Source organism: Electrophorus electricus, chromosome 8 (assembly GCF_013358815.1).
Source record: "Electrophorus electricus isolate fEleEle1 chromosome 8, fEleEle1.pri, whole genome shotgun sequence".
Classification (NCBI taxonomy): domain Eukaryota; kingdom Metazoa; phylum Chordata; class Actinopteri; order Gymnotiformes; family Gymnotidae; genus Electrophorus; species Electrophorus electricus.
The window spans coordinates 5,653,231-5,672,010 of NC_049542.1; the positions used below are offsets into that span (position 1 = coordinate 5,653,231).

The 18,780-nt window shown below is 43.8% G+C and overlaps 1 long non-coding RNA gene across 1 annotated transcript; it reads left to right on the plus strand.

Annotated features, from left to right (window-relative positions):
• The first annotated feature begins 2,028 nt into the window (after nt 1–2,028).
• Nucleotides 2,029–3,881, plus strand: LOC113579892. The gene is made up of 3 exons (XR_003410923.2): nt 2,029–2,181; nt 2,792–2,870; nt 3,148–3,881. It is a non-coding gene; the product is annotated as an uncharacterized LOC113579892 (long non-coding RNA).
• Nucleotides 3,882–18,780: the final 14,899 nt, after the last annotated feature.

Below are 18,780 nucleotides of genomic sequence, written 5' to 3' on the forward strand. Positions count from 1 at the left end.
TTTTTTTTTTTTTTTTTTTTTCGTCCGGCGTAGTCACCCCTGTAGCTCCAGGAAGTGTGTGCTCCCCTGAATCCTGCCCCTCCAGATTGTACATGGTACGGACAGACTGAAGTTGCTCCAACATTTTTCAGATATTTCTTCAAAATATAATGAGGGGAACAAATACAAAGATATCCGGTCGTTGTAACCACTTGAATCATATTCTACGGTGCAGAGAAAACGGTTTATTTCAAGAATCATATCCTAGATTCAATTTAAACTTTACTATAGCGGTGATCTTACATTTTATGATGGATTGCACCTTCAGATTCATGTGGCATGTCACAGCAACCTCAGATCTATATTTTGGCAGTTTAATTATTACTTTACAAAAGCATTTACCTTGTACACTAGCCTATAAGTGTTGCAAAAAGATACAGTTTTTGGACGGCTGAGGTGGGTTGAGATTCCTCCTCCAGACCCAGCGATCAAAACAGTTCAGTAGCCTATATTTGACATGTAACATTGACAACAACAATGATAATGATAATGATGAAGATGATGATGATGATGATTTTGATGAATGATGAATATTATTAACCATTGTTATGATTTTAGGCAACTTTCTAAAATTTAGAGCTCATTAATTTGGCCCCGAGAGAGCTGACATTATTAATGTCAATACATAAATATTATAACTCACTGTTGCGCCCATTCAAAAGATGTAGGATTAACCACTTATGCAAACATTTTAAATGTGTAGAAATGTGCATTCAGAATGTTTTAAAATCTGCTTGAGTTGTAGCCTCTTTTCCATAGCCAGCGTTTGGTTCACTGCATGCAACATTTTTGAACAAATGGGCTTGTGTGTTTGTATACACTAATTAGATACCTTTTTATTCTATCATTGCTTGAGATGCTTTACTTGAGTCTTGGCAATCCATTTGCAAGCAATGTCGATCCAGTATGCTTATTCTTTTATATGATTTATTGCATTTGGTTGGAAATTTTGTGACCTTGTGCACAGCAACCCTGGGGTGATGGGAAAATGATCAACAAATTGTGTTTGCCGAGCAACCTAACACATGACTTCAGTATTCTAAAAATAAACTCAGAATTTCAACCATCATTTGGTGACAGCTGAATATGATCCCTATTAATCACCACTGCTGGAAAAACTCAAACGACAGTTGTTCATATTCAGACATGGCTGCAGCTCCCTGTGGTCACAGTGTAGTCCCATAAGGAACCGATGACATCATACCTTTTGCACGACGACGTTTATAGACTATTTCACGGACTGTGCTGCACCGTGATCTGCATGTATACTTACTAATGGCCATTTTCATGTGATTTGTTCTAGCGGTTTTTTTTTTTTTTTTTGATGTCTCTTAGCTCAAACAGAGCAGAGCTAATTAAAAATCTTTCATTTAAAAATCTAATAAACCTCCAAGCAACAGGACTTATAATGTTAATAACTGTTTTAGATTGAGCAGTGTGCAGGCAGGTACCGTTAAAATCCCACCGCAATAATTTGATCTAATGACTGAACTGAAATACTCATTATAATGTTCTTCCACGGCCGTGTGAGAGGTGCTGTAACAGACGGGCATATGGCGAGGGACCCGCTTTCCTGCGCCTGCCGATGTCTGTTTAGTTTTCCATGCTAGGTTATCTCTATCAAGAATGCCCTCACCCAGTGTATTCACTGACTATACACTCGTATTAAACCCAGTAGCTTTTGTCAAAATATATTCGTCTGAACGTATTGTGCGTCGAGCTTGCATGTTGAGAGCGCAAAACCGTTTCTCACTTGCCAAAACTACACGCGTTTAAAATGCACGCATTCGTGCCAGCACATGCATAAAATGGCATATCTCAGTGGGTAATAAATCACAAATTATTTTTAAATGTTTTTAAAGCTTTCCGCAATTTGCCCTCCCACCACATGGTGGTGCTGGTGTCCTGTCGTCGTTACAATGACCTGCTGAATTTCCACTGGGAGCAAGTGTTCCGTTACCTTCACCATGATGAAGTGTTTGGCCAAAACGAGCAGGGTGCATCTCAGGCATATATGCATTGCTTGTACAATTAGAATACATTTATTAATATAATTATGCCAGTATCAGCACTATTCTGAAAGGGAGATAATCCTTTGCTTTTATTTCGTTCCGAAATTGATGGCATATAACACTCTCGCAGGTGACAAACATTTGTCTTTCGTTTGTTTGTTTTTTTAGCTGCCACGAACTCTTAAGTTCATGTTAGGAATATCCACGTCCCGGATAAGACTAGCGCTGTTTAACTGGAGTCAGGCAATGGGGAAGGTGCGAATGAGTAAACACTGGTGTTCGCAACTGTTCCGCGCGATCATTTTACGCGGCCAAGTGGAGCAATTCCCTCCGCTGCACCAAGATAAGCAAACACATCGGGGGCCTGGCGTTTTGTTAAATCATTTTAACTTTCTAAATGCTCCATTCATTTGCTCCGGATTTATATGACAGACAAAATAAATCAATTGAAAAATGAACGCCCAACAAACTAATTAGTATAAGTCTGCTGCACTCCAATTGCAGTGAACACCCATAAATAGTCCTGTGAGGAATTGCTAGGCCTGTCGAACAAGGCTCTTAGGTGTGCCCCTATTTTATATAAAAGCTTCTCACTGGTACCAGCACATCACATCACGTGGCAACCGAAATGCCCAGGCTGAATACGTTTTGAGCTATGAAGGAATATTTTCAACAGGCTTGATGCTACTGCAATTTGCAACACGTTTATTTATTTATTTATTTATTTATTTTTGGCTTAGGTTCAGGAACATAGCACATAATGTACGCGGATGAAAAATGTTCTCCTAGAACAGGGGCAGTAAATAAGGTCTTTAGGAGGTGAGTTCACTTGTATTTTATCATGTGGCTATAACATACTGGGCCTACAGCTAGTGTCTAACCAACCCATGCATTCAAATATGTATAATGATCATAACGTACAAATGTATATTGCAAGCGATATGAAGTTGTTCACATTACATCCTTCAAGTTAAGGTCTTCTCTGCGCCGTCCTCTTTGAGCTGACGGGTGACTGAGCTGCTCTGTAGTGGCGTGCAGACTGACTACTCAGCATGGCGACCCGCTGAGACCGACCTTTCCGCTTCGTTCTGCACAGGCTGGGAGACGATAACTGGCGAATGTCAAGGGAGCGCGCTAGGGGTCTCATGGCGTCGAATCAGCCCCTCGCATAGACCACACAGATGCCTGCGATAAGACATCCGTTGTCTCTTTCCTCTGATAATTTGTCTGACGGAGCTTAAAGAGGACAGAGGCGAGTGAAAGGATTGACCTTTCCCTTTCTTTGTGGCTTCCGCGTCGCCAGCTTTTTTTGGCTCTTTGGCTTTTATCTGAAGAGTCAGGCGCACGCTCATCATTAACCAACTGAATGATGAATATGAAAATATCAACACATTTATCCTCCAGGGCCTGTTTTGTGGATGTCTAAACCTTTAATATGGCAATCTAATTAAAATATAGAGTAGAACTTTACAAAATGATAAGTTGTGCTGCACTTGTATTTTTAACTTCCCAAAATACCACATTAGTAACAACAGAAAATTCATACTAATGACTCCCTTCTTGATAAACTGAGCAAATTCTCTTACAAATATGAATGTGACCACCAGTATTAAGCTACTACCCATAGATGTCCGACCACCAGGGTTAAGATACCACTACAGCTGTCTAACTGCCGGTGTAAAGATACTACTCGCGCATGTCTGACCACCAGTGTTAAGCAACTACCTGCAGATGGCCAAACTACTGCACAACCCAGGATACCATCTCTAAAACCATTTGTAACTCAGTATCCATGGCTGAACTCATCTGATCTCCAAGCAACCTTTGTTTAGTGTGGACAACTGAATTTCACTCTCACAGCTCCGTGGAAGTGGTACAGTGCCCTAAACAATCCACACATCTACTAGGTCAAGTGCAATCTGGATTTTAAGGTTTTCAAAGTAAACATAAATCTCCCTTTTAAAGGCTATCAGGAATTCCAAAAAAAAAAAAAACCGTTAAGTGCAAATTGGCAAACTGCTAATTGTTGAGATTCTGTATGTTGAGAGATAAAATTGCCTTGGGAGTATCCCGGCTGACCTCACCAAACCAGGCAATCTCGCCGATGTCTTTCAGAAACTCCCCTGCAGGAAATCACAAAAAAGGAAAGAGGAAAAAGACAAGCTTCACCCACACAGTTTTCCTCATGCCTGAAGCAGTGTGTTGTATTGTGATGTTGTGCAACAGTTGTATTCTTGTCTTGCATTTCCATTATATATGTATTACTGCACCCTATATCATGTTCGGTATCTTGATGTTGGTTTATTTAGAGCACTGGTCTTTTGCAATTGGACTTCAGACTAAGATCTTAAGTTTAAAAATAATCTTGCATCAGTTTAGATATCGGCTTGGTTTTAATCAAGCATGTTTTCAAAGACATTAAGTAAAAACATCACCAATAAACTTAATTATGCTATTGTGCTATTTTCATTTAATTTTCATTTCAGTCTTTGTGTTGGTATCAACCTTGGTCTTGCTTGGCAGCTCAAGCTAAGCCTGGTGTCTTGATATCAGTGGGGTCGGTGGCGGTGCAAATCTTGACTAGCTTGTCTGTATGAACTAAAGCTGTATTCACATGTAGTTGAATTTCCTGCTATATTATTTCATAACAGCTATCTGATCTAATTCTGGTATCAACCAAGAATCACTGACTCAAACTGCCTGTCTCACAGAGACGGCTCTTATTTGGAAACCTTGCTTATGTTTAAATGAAAACAGTATTTTCCTGCTGAGCAAATTCAATATTCATGACTGCCCCATGTGTGTCTCATACACCGATATGCATTAATATATTGTACCCTGATTACATTGCTGATTTAATTGTTTTAGGGTCACTCAAAACTATTGTTACTTTTTCAGTTTTTCACTGCATTACATACACAAATATAGATCAAATGTGTATATAAGAATTGAGTTCATTCATTCAATTAATTATACAGGTTGTGTAAATGTACTTATAGTGTTGAGATGAGTGGACAGTCTGGGACCATACAACTCATAATTGAAGTGGAAGGCTGGAATGTCTGGTAATGAGCACTGGGGGTCAGTTAATCGCTGTCATCAGGCTGGGAGAGGAACCAGGCTTGCTGACCTGCACTGGCTGGGAGACCCTGCACTTTCTAACACACAAGTATTCCTCCTTTGTTGAGCTGCATTTATTATGCAGCTCTATATCTCATTTCAAAGAAAATCGATCATTTTTAAAGGTGATTTATGCTGAGCGGATGGTGAGCATAGCAATAGCTTAGTCCTATAAAACCTTCCTCGGGGATTCAGCACTGTAAACACTCACTTTATCCAGAGCCTTGAGGTTGTCCGTTTTCTTTCTTTTCTTTTTTTGGGAGGGGGTGGAGGGGGTTATTGCACCTCATCTGAGACAAATGACTCACTATAACTGCAGAAAGCTATGGAGAGAAGTGAATATGGACCTGTTTCAAATCTGCAGTCCTGAAGTATTCCAGGTTGTCCTCAGAAACGTTTCAAAATGTATGATTACTTCCAATGTCCATGATTGTTAAGTAGAGCTACCTTATCAGGCATGAATGTTGTCAATGATAACAAAAAATAAGCAGAAACATACTGGTTGTAATGGCACTGGTGTCCATAAAAGTATGGAAGCTGCTAGAAAATAGGGGGAGTAGACCAGAAGGGTCCGGATGTTAGTGCGGCTCCTTAGTGCCTTTCTGCTGCACTCGTTATTGTGGCGTCAAAGCCCGGACCTCAAAGTCCGAGAGGCCCGGGCACGGAGGGCTCCTTCTGGCAAGCCTGCTTGATTTGCTGCCATTTGTGCCGTTTGAGCAGCGTGTCCTCCTCTGTGCCAGCCCGACACGGATCAAGGGCACTCTTGTTATTTGTGATTACTCCTCTGGCCATCTTCTCTGCCCTTTGCAGAGGGAGAGAGGGGGGTGATAAAAAGGAACCATCGAAAAAAGAAGAAAGAAGGAGAAGGGGGGAAAAAAAAAAAACGGACAAGTCTTAGGGGAAGCCGTCTGTCCGGTGTGCAGGACCCAGCCGAGGAAATCTTCACAGAGCCGGGGGCTCATTTCCTTTCAGTGCTGCTGGGTCAGGTGTCGAAGCTACAGGGGGACTTGGCGGGACTGGGGCCACCCTTGTTAGCTATGGCTCGATTATGGCTAAGTGCCGGATTGGAGTCCAGCATTCCAGACCCACCATCGGGAGGCAGGAATGACCTGGCTACTGTTCTATTGTGGGAAGATGAAGAAGGATGATGTAGGATGATGGGTGGGAATGGCACCAGATATCAACCAAGCCAGGTTATATCATGTGAGGCTCAAGCCAACAGACTCCTCTGTCGCTCAGCCAACTACTCCACACGTTGTGCCAAAAATGTTTTCATGCTGTTTCTCAGAGGCAGGACAAAATATTGACCAAAAAGGTTGTCTGACTAAGTAATATGACTTCAGGTATCAATCTCTAACTAAATAACCTTCAATGTGGTAATTTTATATGGTGCAGAGTCAGATGTGAAGATACCTACCATAGTCATGTCCCAGTTCAGCACCCACCAAAGACCTGTCCTAGTCCTGCACCCACCAAAGACCTGTCCCAGTCCTGCACCCACCATAGTCATGTCCCAGTCCTGCACCCACCATAGTCATGTCCCAGTCCTGCACCCACCATAGTCATGTCCCAGTCCTGCACCCACCATAGTCATGTCCCAGTCCTGCACCCACCATAGTCATGTCCCAGTCCTGCACCCACCATAGTCATGTCCCAGTCTTGCACCCACCATAGACCTGTCCCAGTCTTGCACCCACCATAGACCTGTCCCAGTCCTGCACCCACCAAAGACCTGTCCCAGTCCTGCACCCACCATAGTCATGTCCCAGTCCTGCACCCACCATAGTCATGTCCCAGTCCTGCACCCACCATAGTCATGTCCCAGTCTTGCACCCACCATAGACCTGTCCCAGTCTTGCACCCACCATAGACCTGTCCCAGTCCTGCACCCACCAAAGACCTGTCCCAGTCCTGCACCCACCATAGTCATGTCCCAGTCCTGCACCCACCATAGTCATGTCCCAGTCCTGCACCCACCATAGTCATGTCCCAGTCTTGCACCCACCATAGACCTGTCCCAGTCCTGCACCCACCATAGACCTGTCCCAGTCTGTCCAACACTTATTCACATGCTCTCAAACTAGAACGTAACACGTAGGGTTGACTAAGTTGGAGGTAAAAAAGTAAGAACGCCAACCCTTTTAGACATAGGCATAAAAGTGGCCACATGGACATTCTTTTTTTCCCCTGAATTTTTTTGACAAAAAAAAAAAAACCCAGTTGAACTAAAGTCAATTTGTCATTTTACGTATTAGGCCCTACAGGGTTAAACCAGTGTGGGTTTCTTTTTTGCTAACAGAAGCTGATGCATGGCAGGTAAAACATAGCTGCAGTAGTACTAATTCTCTTGATACTGCTGCTCATACTATCTGTCCCGCTATGTTGCCACTCCACCATCTTGTGCCCTCTGTAGACCACAGTCTCTAGCCTGCAGCCAGGACAGCACCCCTTCTCGCATAACAATACAGACTGGAGATATTTGGCTAGTTTGTGAGTTGCTGAGCCTCACTGTGGAGAAGGAGGGTAACTGACTATTATTGGGTGTTTACCGGCGCTGTTCCCCGCCGAGGGAGAGGCGGCAGCTGTTTGTTTTTGCCCTTAACCTGGCACGAGCTGATGAACTGTGACAGCTGACGCCTGAGCAGCCAGTCAAAGAAAGTGCCCATAATGAGGAGTCTGGCTGCTTGAGAGAAACATGTCATCATATCTCCAATAAAGTTATTCTTCTCCCTTCCCCTCTCTCTCCCTCTCTCTCTCTCTCTCTCCCTCTCTCTCCCTCTCTCTCTCTCTCTCTCTCTCTCTCTCTCTCTCTCTCTCTCTCCCTGTCTCGCTCTCTTTTTTCTCTCTCAGGCTTTCTTCCTCCGATTGCTGTTTCTGTCTCCCTGTATCTGTCCCCCCCATCTCTCTCTCTCTCTCTCTCTCTCCCCCCCTCTCTCTCTCTCTTTCTCTCTCTCTCTCTCTCTCTCTCTCTCTCTCTCTCTCTCTCTCTCCCTCTCTCTCTCTCCCTCTCTCTCGCTCTCCCCCTCTCTCTCTCCCTTTCCTCTCTCTCTCTCTCTCTCTCTCTCTCTCTCTCTCTCTCTCTCTGTCTCTCCCTCTCCCCCCCCCCCTCTCTCCTTCTCTCACTTACTCTCCCTGTCTCTGTCTCCAGGTAAGATTTGGACTATGCCAAAGGCTGACACAGGGGAAGTTGTTTTTTTCTTCTTGTAGTTTGTTTATTTGTTTTGTTTACTCAGGCTACTGGGAAACTGATGAATGAACATGTTGGCCAGGATGGTGTATTGGAGGCAGATAGCTTGCTTGGTGCTACAAAGCCCCTAAAAAACACAAACATGTAGAAACCCTAGATTTATAGTAGCCATATGGAAATATATGCTTATATAACATTATTATATGGATAACAGGCAAACCTTATTTATTTATTATTCTACACTGAAAATGAAAAGCCTTTGCATCCATTGATTTGGCTTATTATACTATTAAAACCACAGCCTCATTGTAGCCAGTATGTTCCGGCAATTATATAAATTAACTTCTGGAAATCACTAATGTTTTTTGAAAGCCTGTACTCACAAAATAGGTGGCTGGCTGTGTACCCAGCATTGCTAGCGTGAGCCTTGGTTACCATGGTTCCTTCAGGTTCCACTCTTGGGCAGTCTCTCTTGTCTCTATGACAGAAGCTACAAGCGCTGACAGGCATTTCCTGCTGGTTCAGCCTTGTTCCCAGTACCACACCTGCAGGACTATCGTGACTGTATTGTGTCATGACTACATTGTGCTTGTGTGAATGTGCAGGCCTGCATATATGCATGTAGAGGTAGACCGTTTATGCTCAGAAAGCCATAGAAATCCCCTGGACTTTGTTCCAGCAGCTTGGACTTGCTAATTACATCAGCAGGTAGAATTAATTAGTGACATCACTTGGCAGGACTAGTATTTTCTGAACATGACCACGTACACCTCTATATATGTCTCTCTTTTAATGCACTGGGAAAATGTTGTATGTTATGACTGAATGGATGGACTGTCGAGGGTCTGGAATATGAAGAATATAAAAGCATACAATTCAAAACAAGCAAAGCCAGAGCTAATCCAAGAGAACATCACGCACATGCTGACTCAGGCGGTACTCCATGGCTGCACTCACAGGCTTCCGGACCCAGAAAAGCACCCTATAGGTAGGCCTGTTCCCATCTCCAGCTATTCCCATGTCATTATCCACAAAGCAGAAATGATCATTGTGTGGTGTTCAGGCTGGAGGAAGCTTTGTGAGCATGCCTGCGGATGCACAAGCTTCAGTCTGACTCTAATGCCACAGACCCAGTGGGCTTGGAGGTAGAGGTGCAGACCATAGCACCCACTTGCGTGTTAAGAGCGCTACCCGTGTAATGGGTCTTGACTGTACCAAGCAGAGCTGTCTGCAGAGGACAGCTCGGAAACAAATTTGTCGTGGCGTGATAAATTAATGAAGGAAATTGAGATTTATTTGTATACACAGGCGCGGGCTGACATATCAGCAAAACTGACGGGCAAAAGGGGTTGACGAAGAATTGCCCGGTGTCCTGGGGAGAGGGAGGGGCAAGGGGAGGGGCTACAGCCAGGGTCGGTTCTGCTCATTACGCCCTTTCCTACCTGTAGGCACTGGAATCAAACAGGTTAAAGGGAGGTTGGGCTGGGAACGTGTAGATCGGGGGGGGTCGATGCGGCGTTGATGGAATCTCGTGCCTCCCTGTCAAGAAAGGCAGATGTCACGGTGGAGTGAGGAGCGGATCGATGGAGTGTCACGCTTGCTGATCGCTAATCATTTTCACTAAATATGCAATGGGAGTTTTGGCAGACTGACGGAGAGGCAGAAGATCCGTGGAGAACGCGTAAGGAGATCTTTGTGCTTTACGACGACACCCAGATAAGACGTGCAACGGCAAACAAAAAAAAAAGTGAAATGCGAATTTTTTTTACCTGCCATTGGCATTAAAGAATATTCATGAGGCTCACACTTAGAATATGTATATATTATATGTAAATATTATATGCTGCACAGGGATTCAGAGACTGAAAACACAAGTCACTGCTAATCTCAGGGACCACTGTCCCTGAATCTCTCATTTTTAACCCTGCTATCTTCTTTGGCAATTTAATTAGCTTGGATTCTCCATTACACCCAGGTTCAATCACATTCCTGAACCTGGTAAGTAACTAATTGATTCTAAGAGTGTTGCTTGCCCAGCTTCTGATAGTCCAGAAGATTCTCTGGATTGTCTCGGGACTTAGATCTGAGCAATTTGGTCAAGAAGCTGTTTTCGTATTAGATTAGACCAATGAATCTAATTTAGAAGGAGAGAGGTTGTATTGTGGATCTCCCCAGGGTTTTGTGTGTGTGTGTATGTGTGTGTGTGTGTGTGTGTGTGTGTGTGTGTGTGTGTGTGTGCCCATGCACGCTTGCATTGCTATGCACACACATTACACATTTTAGGACAACAAGGCAACAGCGAGATTGTCTGTTTTGTTGGCATGATGTCTCACCCTACTGACTGTGCAAAATGCATGTCAGTTAGGCGCTGGCACAGACGGCAGCCTGACGCTACGTCCTGAATTCAGCTCCGGCATGCTATCGATCCAAACACGGCGCAATCATAGTGCTTGTCTGTGCCTGTGTCGAAAACGAGGGGCACAGAGCGAAAGGAATTCATCAGCAACTGGCTCATTTTTAAAGTACCTCTTGAGATCCAGTGGGGCCAGCTGGTGAATTAAACTCTTCCACAGCAGTGTGAGGAGATGCATGGAAATTTCTGGCTTCCGAAGGTATCCCCCCTTTCAGCTTCGCTGTATAAGCAGCAGTGTGCACACTTATGCCCCCTTACCCAAGTACACGCCCCACGAACACTTACGGCAATTATGTGATTGGCCGCAGGGTGCAGTTTGATGCAGTTTTTCCTGAATGTCTGCGAGCTTTTTTATCAACCTCCCCAACTGCTGAGCCCTTCCAAACACGGGAAGCTCAAGTTCATGTTGCATAACTAGGTAAAAATCTCCTAGTGCAAGCTAGAACTGACCCTTATGCACTCTCATGTGCTGCTGAGCTTCCGCTTACTCCACAGCATAAAAGGTTGAAACTGCTCACCTTTCCTGCCATGACCTGCTGCTTCGATTCTGGCCGAACGGCACTCGTTGTAGAAGACACCATTTAGACTGAAACCTGATGATGGAAAGGGAATCCCTGGTCTCATAATTGGGATTAAATAATATGTAACTCAGGAAAAACTATACAAATCCTTAGGCAGCTCCATTTGCTGTGAGTGTCATGTTTTATGTAGCCATAGCTGGATTTGTTAAAGGAACTTGCCCTTGAAATATAGTTTATTAAAGCATAGCTTAAATTTCCATAATGATTTTGGGCTTATTTAAGATAGAAATTTAATATTGAAAATTCTCTCTCACCGTGGTACAATTTCTACAATGCCTTATGGATGTAACCAGTGATCAGTAAAGTTTGGAGCTTTGTACTTAAGCTAGTGCGCTGTCTGATTTATGAATGGAATAATTTTACTTAAAGGAGTATTCTACACCACATTTAGGAAATGCAGTACCTCAGTCATTACCACAAAAGTCAGTTTATGAGAAGTCAGACAGCATTCTCTAGCACTCTGTAAGTGTACAAGACATGCTCGAGCTTGCAGTATGCTCACATGACTTGACAATTCGTGGGTAGGCAAGTGAATGCTGATCATGGTTAAAAAGATGCTTGGAAAGTGTCAAATTCACTGCATAAAAGAAGTGTGCACAGTTCATTCATTCGGTCAGAAAAATGCTAACATTTTGCAGTATCCTCTGACTGATAGCTGAGCTAGATGACTGACACCTCTATATATTACGGCCAGATTGCTGCAGCAGATATTTGTGAAAACGTATTCCTTATGCAGGTTTGGGCTGACTGGTGATAATAGCCTACTCTACATGAACTGATACACCTTTGTGATACCATGCGTTAAAACTGTGTACGTTAAGAAGCTACACTGACTTATGGAGGCCTGTACACAACTATTGCTTCATACCTGGTTTTAGGTTTGTGTGGGGTTTTTTTTGGTTTTTTTTTGGTGTGCGTGTGTGATGTCTTTCCAACGAAAGTTTATCATTTACAGGTCAAAATACTATTATATTCCAGATTATTTGTCCCTCATATAGGAAAGTTTATCATTTACAGGTCAAAATACTATTATATTCCAGATTATTTGAACCTCATATAGGATCCACTCAAAGAGAAAAATGTGGCTGATGGATCTGGGTTCTGTTGACCATCTACTTTCTTCAGTGGAGGTGACTGAGGCAGTGATGGATAAGGAAACCTGAGCAGGGATTATCTGAAACATGTCTAAAAGAATTGTGCTTTAAAGTTAAAGCTAAAGTATAATCCCATCTCTTCTTTTCTTGTGTTGTATAGATAGCGAGAAAAGAAAGCTGGCCACTTTTGTTGGTCAAATCTCAAATTTCAAAGTGTCAAGGCTTTTCTCATTATTCGGACACAAAGGCAATGACAGGATGAGAGAGAGAGGGAGAGAGAGAGAGAGAGAGAGAGAGAGAGAGAGAGAGAGAGAGAGAGAGAGAGAGAAAAGCAAAGAGTGAGTGAGCTCTGTATGGACGTAAGCCAGGCTCAGGTCCCCAGGCAGGGAAGTGAGAAGAACAGAGCAGACTGGTTTGGAAAGTCTCTGCGATGGCCAACCTGGAGCCAGACAGCAGTGCAGCACATCACAGTTTGACTCATCTTCAACTAGAGCATTAGGGACCCTGTGCCACACACACTCACACACACACACATACACACACACACACACACACACACACACACACACACATACACACACACTCACACACACACACACCACACACACACACACACACACACACACCACACACCGACATTTCTTTTTCAGCAACCAGTGTTGAGGACGCTCTCCCTGCGTCTCCTTTCTTTTTCCCTCTTAATCGGTACAGTTCAAAGGGCGGCTTTTCCCCATGAATAACATTATCCCATTTGTCATCTTATCATGCCACACGCACAGCCCTCATTAGACACTGGGATGACGCGCTGACAGTAGCAAGGGGAGCTGGGCTGACCCGTGACACGGCAAACAATGTTTTGATCCTACAGACAAAAGCCGACGAGAGCGATGGCTGATAGGAGCCGGAAAGGCTTCTGGTGCGACCCCCATTTACACACGTGTCTTATCGCACCTGCGTCTGTTTACACATAGAAGCATTTAATTCTGCTCTTTGAAGAGCAGATGAATGGGCGATTATAGTGTCGCAGACACTCTTATTTCTTTATTTATTTTGCTCTCGGCTTTCTCTTTCTTTAACCCCCACCCCCACCCCCCCATTCTTCCAGTTTGAAGTAGGAGACATATTATAATTAATGTGGCTTGGGGGGGGGATGGCATGTGTTGTCAGGATGATGCTGCACTGCATGCAGCATTTAATTAAAAGACACTTGCTAAGGCAGAATCTCTGTGTATGTGTTTGTGTGTGTGTGCATGTTTGTATGTGTATGTGCATGTTGGGGAGAGAGAAATAGAGAGAGTGCATAATTAACACCTTTGCTTCTGACTGGACCTAGCACGAGGAGCAATTAGGCGATTAGCAATTAGGCAATTTCTAACACTTATTAGGAATTAATTACCAGTTAATTTGCATGGGCCTCATGTTAAGTAGAAGTAGGGCAGGACCAGGTGGAGCAGCCAAGAGGAGGCGCTCAACTTTTATTGATATTGACTAATAAAGTGAGTGATTGGGTGGTAATTGCTGGGACCTTTTGATATGACACATTCGCTGGGCCTCATTACAGGATGAAATATGCTCTTTCTCTGCCTCTAAATCAACCCAGTGGGATGCTGTGAAGAATATTGCCTTCTGTGTGACATTAACCAAGGGGAATGGTTCAAAAACGGGACATCTCAGTCTGACAGGCAAAAAAAAAAAAAGTGGCTTACAGCCGCAAAGGGCAGACAAACAAAATGAGGGAGAGAGGGCCATTTTTGGAATTGTGTTTGATTTACTATGCCATCATTTTTGTGCCATGCTCAAATTAAGGTCCTCTTCCCCTTGTGTCCATGGAGATGGCCTTCATACATCTGGAAATGAATGAACAACATCAACTAAAAAAGCAAAAAACAATTTCACTTTTCCAGCAAATGAAGCGGTGTATCTAGAAGTGCTCTGTTCTTGGAACGAGAGAGGAAATTGTTACAGTTACAGCTTATGAATCTCAGGCAACTCATGCCAGTTTCATTACCAACTACAAAATAAATATGCGTAATCTGGCATGGAAAGGAACATAGTTATTGAATCAAATTGTTTCCATTTGAGTAGCAGTCATGCTTAAATGAGCAAAGGGGTAACATGACTACCGCAGGCACTGCGAGTGAGAGAGCCAAAACCACCAAAAGAGAAGATCAACAGGAAAGACGGACGCACCACACGTCGATCCCAATGCCTCCCAAAAATTCCTAGACTCAAATGATTTCCTGTCCAGTTTTTGTGAGATGCTCGTTATTAGTGAAATATGATGCATCACTGTGCACTTGAATCGAGCTTAAATGCAACAGCCCCGGACCTGTCAGAAGAATGTAGATGTTTTGGTATGGCTGGCGTGCTCATGTGATGTGGATCAGATTTGGTCAAAGCTGCAGGCTATTATTTTGTGAGGAGGATCAGATTTGATCAGTGCTGCAGGCTTGTATTTTGTGCTGCCCTGCTTCACTTACGTAATGGACTTGTAGTAGATGTGTTGCTCCATTTGTTTCAGGTTCTAAAAAAGTGACCTTTGATCCTTAATTTCCACAGTGGGCAATGCAGTCAGATGAGCAGCATCACTGTAAGATAATCTCAAATATTTGTTCAAAGGTAAAGCTTTGCTATTATTCCTCAGTGTTTTCAGTGCTGTGATGTTGTGGTGAGAAATAAAGTCCTGGGGTGAATTTCCTGACAAACTTGTTACCTGTGTTTTAGCGTTACACTCTACTCACTCTAGTGCCAATACATAAATTAAGATTCATTTTCACAAGAAACGCAACCCTTGTCAGTATAGCAGAAACAATGTTATGAAAAGCAGATTCTGGTGTTTGATTTAAGAGTAATCCTACTATATGTTTAACAATATGTGTTAATTTCAACCCTGAATTAGCGAGTAGTCACTATTAAAATTAAGTCATAAAGTTAACCAATAATAAAGTGCTTCATTTGGGAAGCTCTCATGCTTCCATGCGTTTTTCCTCTGTGCGTACGGGAGCACTCCTGTAGCATTGAGGGTCTATCCAGGAGTCCGTTAGCCACAGCTGACTCCAACTGCTCTCCCTTGTGCCGAGCCAAGCTTCACCTGCAAGTCAACGAAGCAGCCGTGGAGCGCGGGGCCTGCTGTGTTTCAGGCAGGCTCGTCGGGTCCCTCAATAGGACTTCAGCTCAGCTGTCAGGTGGTTGCAGGTGGTTTGAGGTGGTGGGGGTTGGGGTAAATAGTGCTATTTTCTTCCCATGCAATCAAAACACTATCTCCATGAAAAATGGCAAGGGCTCTTGTGTCAGTGGAGAGAAAGGGCGGGCCCTGCCGGGGTAATTGTCAAAAGGCACAGACTGCATTTCCCCAGCCAGCATCCATCATGGGGCCACCGGTAAGAAGATACTTCAGATTAAGGCGCGAGTAGCAGACACAGTCAGGTCCTTCGGTGCAAAATGTAATATGGAATGTGTTCATAAGGCCATGTGCTTTTTAATAGAAAACCTCTCAGCACTAAATCAGGGCCAATTCTTATGGAAACCCATGCTAGTTCATTTTTCTCGCATGAGGTCATTATAAGAAAGCCAATACAATCCTGAAAGTTTCTATTGACTGTACATCTTCTTTCAATGCAATTCAGCTGCCTGTGTTTGGCTGCTGAGAACAGAGAGACAACCCAGCAAAAGACGGGTGCATAGTCCTCTCCACCTTTATTGCAATAATAGTTATGAATCTTGTAAGAGGGTAGCTTGATTGTGTTTTCCTTGGAGGGTTGAGCTCTGTTTAATATCAGCGTACTAATTTGTAAACACGGTTGCAAAGGCATACACTGTTTGTGTTTGTGGGGTTCAGTGCGAATGCAGAGACCATTCCCCCCCCCCAGCGTGCACAGTCCTCTAAATTTCCAAATTTGAGAGAGACAGACTTCTTCTCCGGCAACGACTGCATTACTGATCAAACACAGGCCTGTTTAATGTCATCCATTAAGGTGGGAGGTGAAAACAGACACCTCTACTTTTCCCGCACTTCGGCGAGCCAGAGAGGCCTGTTCAAACCTATCAAGACCCGCTCCTCGCTCCGTTGCCCTCGCATGCCGGTGCCTCTGTCAGGGTGGCGAAGGAAATTCAGGCACTCACACAAAGGAATTCGCAGCTGCTGCTTCTATGATAGCAGTAAACACCCCCCCCCCACCACCCCGACCCAACCCCCCAGGGTACAGCGCCCTTTTTCACTGTAATTATGCCCCTGTTTTGACCAAGGAAGAAGATGGTGAAGTGTCTCAATTAGAGCGGCGAGCGCATGTCGGGAGTGCTGGGTCCTGGAGAGAGGCGGGGCGGTGCCGGCTGAGCCAGCCCGAGCAGATGTTGTCTCCGTGAATAGCAGACGGTTGGCGGGAGATGCACGCAGCGCTGATTGCACTTCCTCCATCTCGGCAAGATGAATCTGTCGTAATTTGGGACGGTGGCGGTGGTGCTTCTGCTCAATGTTTGGGGGGGGGGGGGGGGGGTTCGTTTCTTGAGTCGGTTCGGTTCAGCCCACTTTGCGGCAGAGAGGCAGTGGGTCGACACAAAGGGGCAGGAAGCAGAGTTATCGTTCTGTCATAAAAGGCGTCACTGCTGTAAGCCTGCCAGGGTCAGTCAGGATTTGCAGAGGATATCGGTCCAGTATCGGCTGCACCTGATGCGCTGATACAAAGGTGTTGGAATCAAAGTGATTATTCACACATGTAGCATGTGATTAATAGCTATAAGCCTACAAGGACTAGCTGAGACTTCCTGCTAATGCGGACCTGTCAGCTGTACCTGATCTAGGCCCACCACCAAAGTGGCTTGGTATTTCCAGCTAATAAGGGAAGATCTAGCATCCTCAGGAGGGCGTTGTGAGGCAGAGCTGAATAGAATTGGGCCAAGATCGCTCCCTATCCACAAGTGGACCTAAGGCCTCGCAGACTTGAGTACCCATCAAAATCTAAAGATGTCCAAATGGACTCCGAAGGTAGGAAGTCCACATCGACTTGAAATACATCCTCAGAATATTTCACTTTCCGCATTTCCAACCTTTCCTTATAAGCCTTACAGTCAGCAGTCCTAATTAATGTGTGATCGTCATTCCCTCATGCATAGCCACCTTCATTATTTGATAAATCTGACATGATCTCAAAATGATAATGACACATTTTCTCATCCCCCCTACACCACTGCTCGTTTAATGCAATAATTTGAAGCCATGGGAATTAATATTAATGATTTGGGAGATCCATGCCCAGTGTACAACATGTCAAGGACATCTGGATGTATTAATGTTCATAGCTCAGACTTATGCATGCAGACCCAGTGCATAGTATGACACTGGTTGTTACAAAGAACACTTCTCTAGGTGGCGAATCCACAATGATATATGTCAAGGTAAACGAAACGTAGGGACATAGTAGGAGAAGGACATTAATAGTATTCAGGCAGAGCTCGAAACATTGCAGGAGAAAGACTAGTCTTATTTGAAATGTCTGACTTAAAATGAGCTTCATATCCTTGTGTTATCCCTCTTCTCTTCTCTTCTCTTCTCTTCTCTTCTCTTCTCTTCTCTTCTCTTCTCTTCTCTTCTTCTCCTCTTCTCTTCTCTTCTCTTCTTCTTCTCTTCTCTTCTCTTCTCTTCTCTTCTCTTCTCTTCTCTTCTCTTCTCTTCTCTTTCCCATGTTGATATGGCTGTCACTGCCTGAAGCCCCCTGGGTTACCTTTATGTTTTATGACTGATGTTAAGAGTGGTAGAAGAAGCACTGGCCCGAGATTCTGGCAGCTTCTCCTGGTGATGGTTTAATTTAGCGGAAAACAGAGTGACTGCTCTCGACAAGAGGAGACAGATGAGCTCTCTCCACCTGGCTTGCCATGCAGAGAGACTCTGCAAGCATGCTAGAATTTTCTGCAGGAAACCAGCAATTGAATAGAATTATGGGTGATATTTGTTCCTGTACTGATGTCCCTGTGTGGGACTGAGATTCATACATTTATTTATCACTTCATGTACAAATGCACCTCTAGCAAAATCTGCCATTTTTTTTAGGTGCAAGTACTTAAAAAAAAAAATCATATGACCTTTTTAATGACAATTCAATAACTTTATTATGGGTCTAACTTATCCACATCATATACAAAATGTTTTTTATGGTGAGTCATTCTGAGTCATGAAGTCATGAACGTTATGAGGTAAGATGCATGAGGAAGCATGTTTAGTTAAGTAAGTCTAGCAGTATCCAAAGATAGTGCTGAAAAGGATTTTTTCTTAACAATTGTGATTTGGATAAAAAAAATCTTTAGTGGGCATTGCACCCAGGGGACATTTTCCTCCACAATA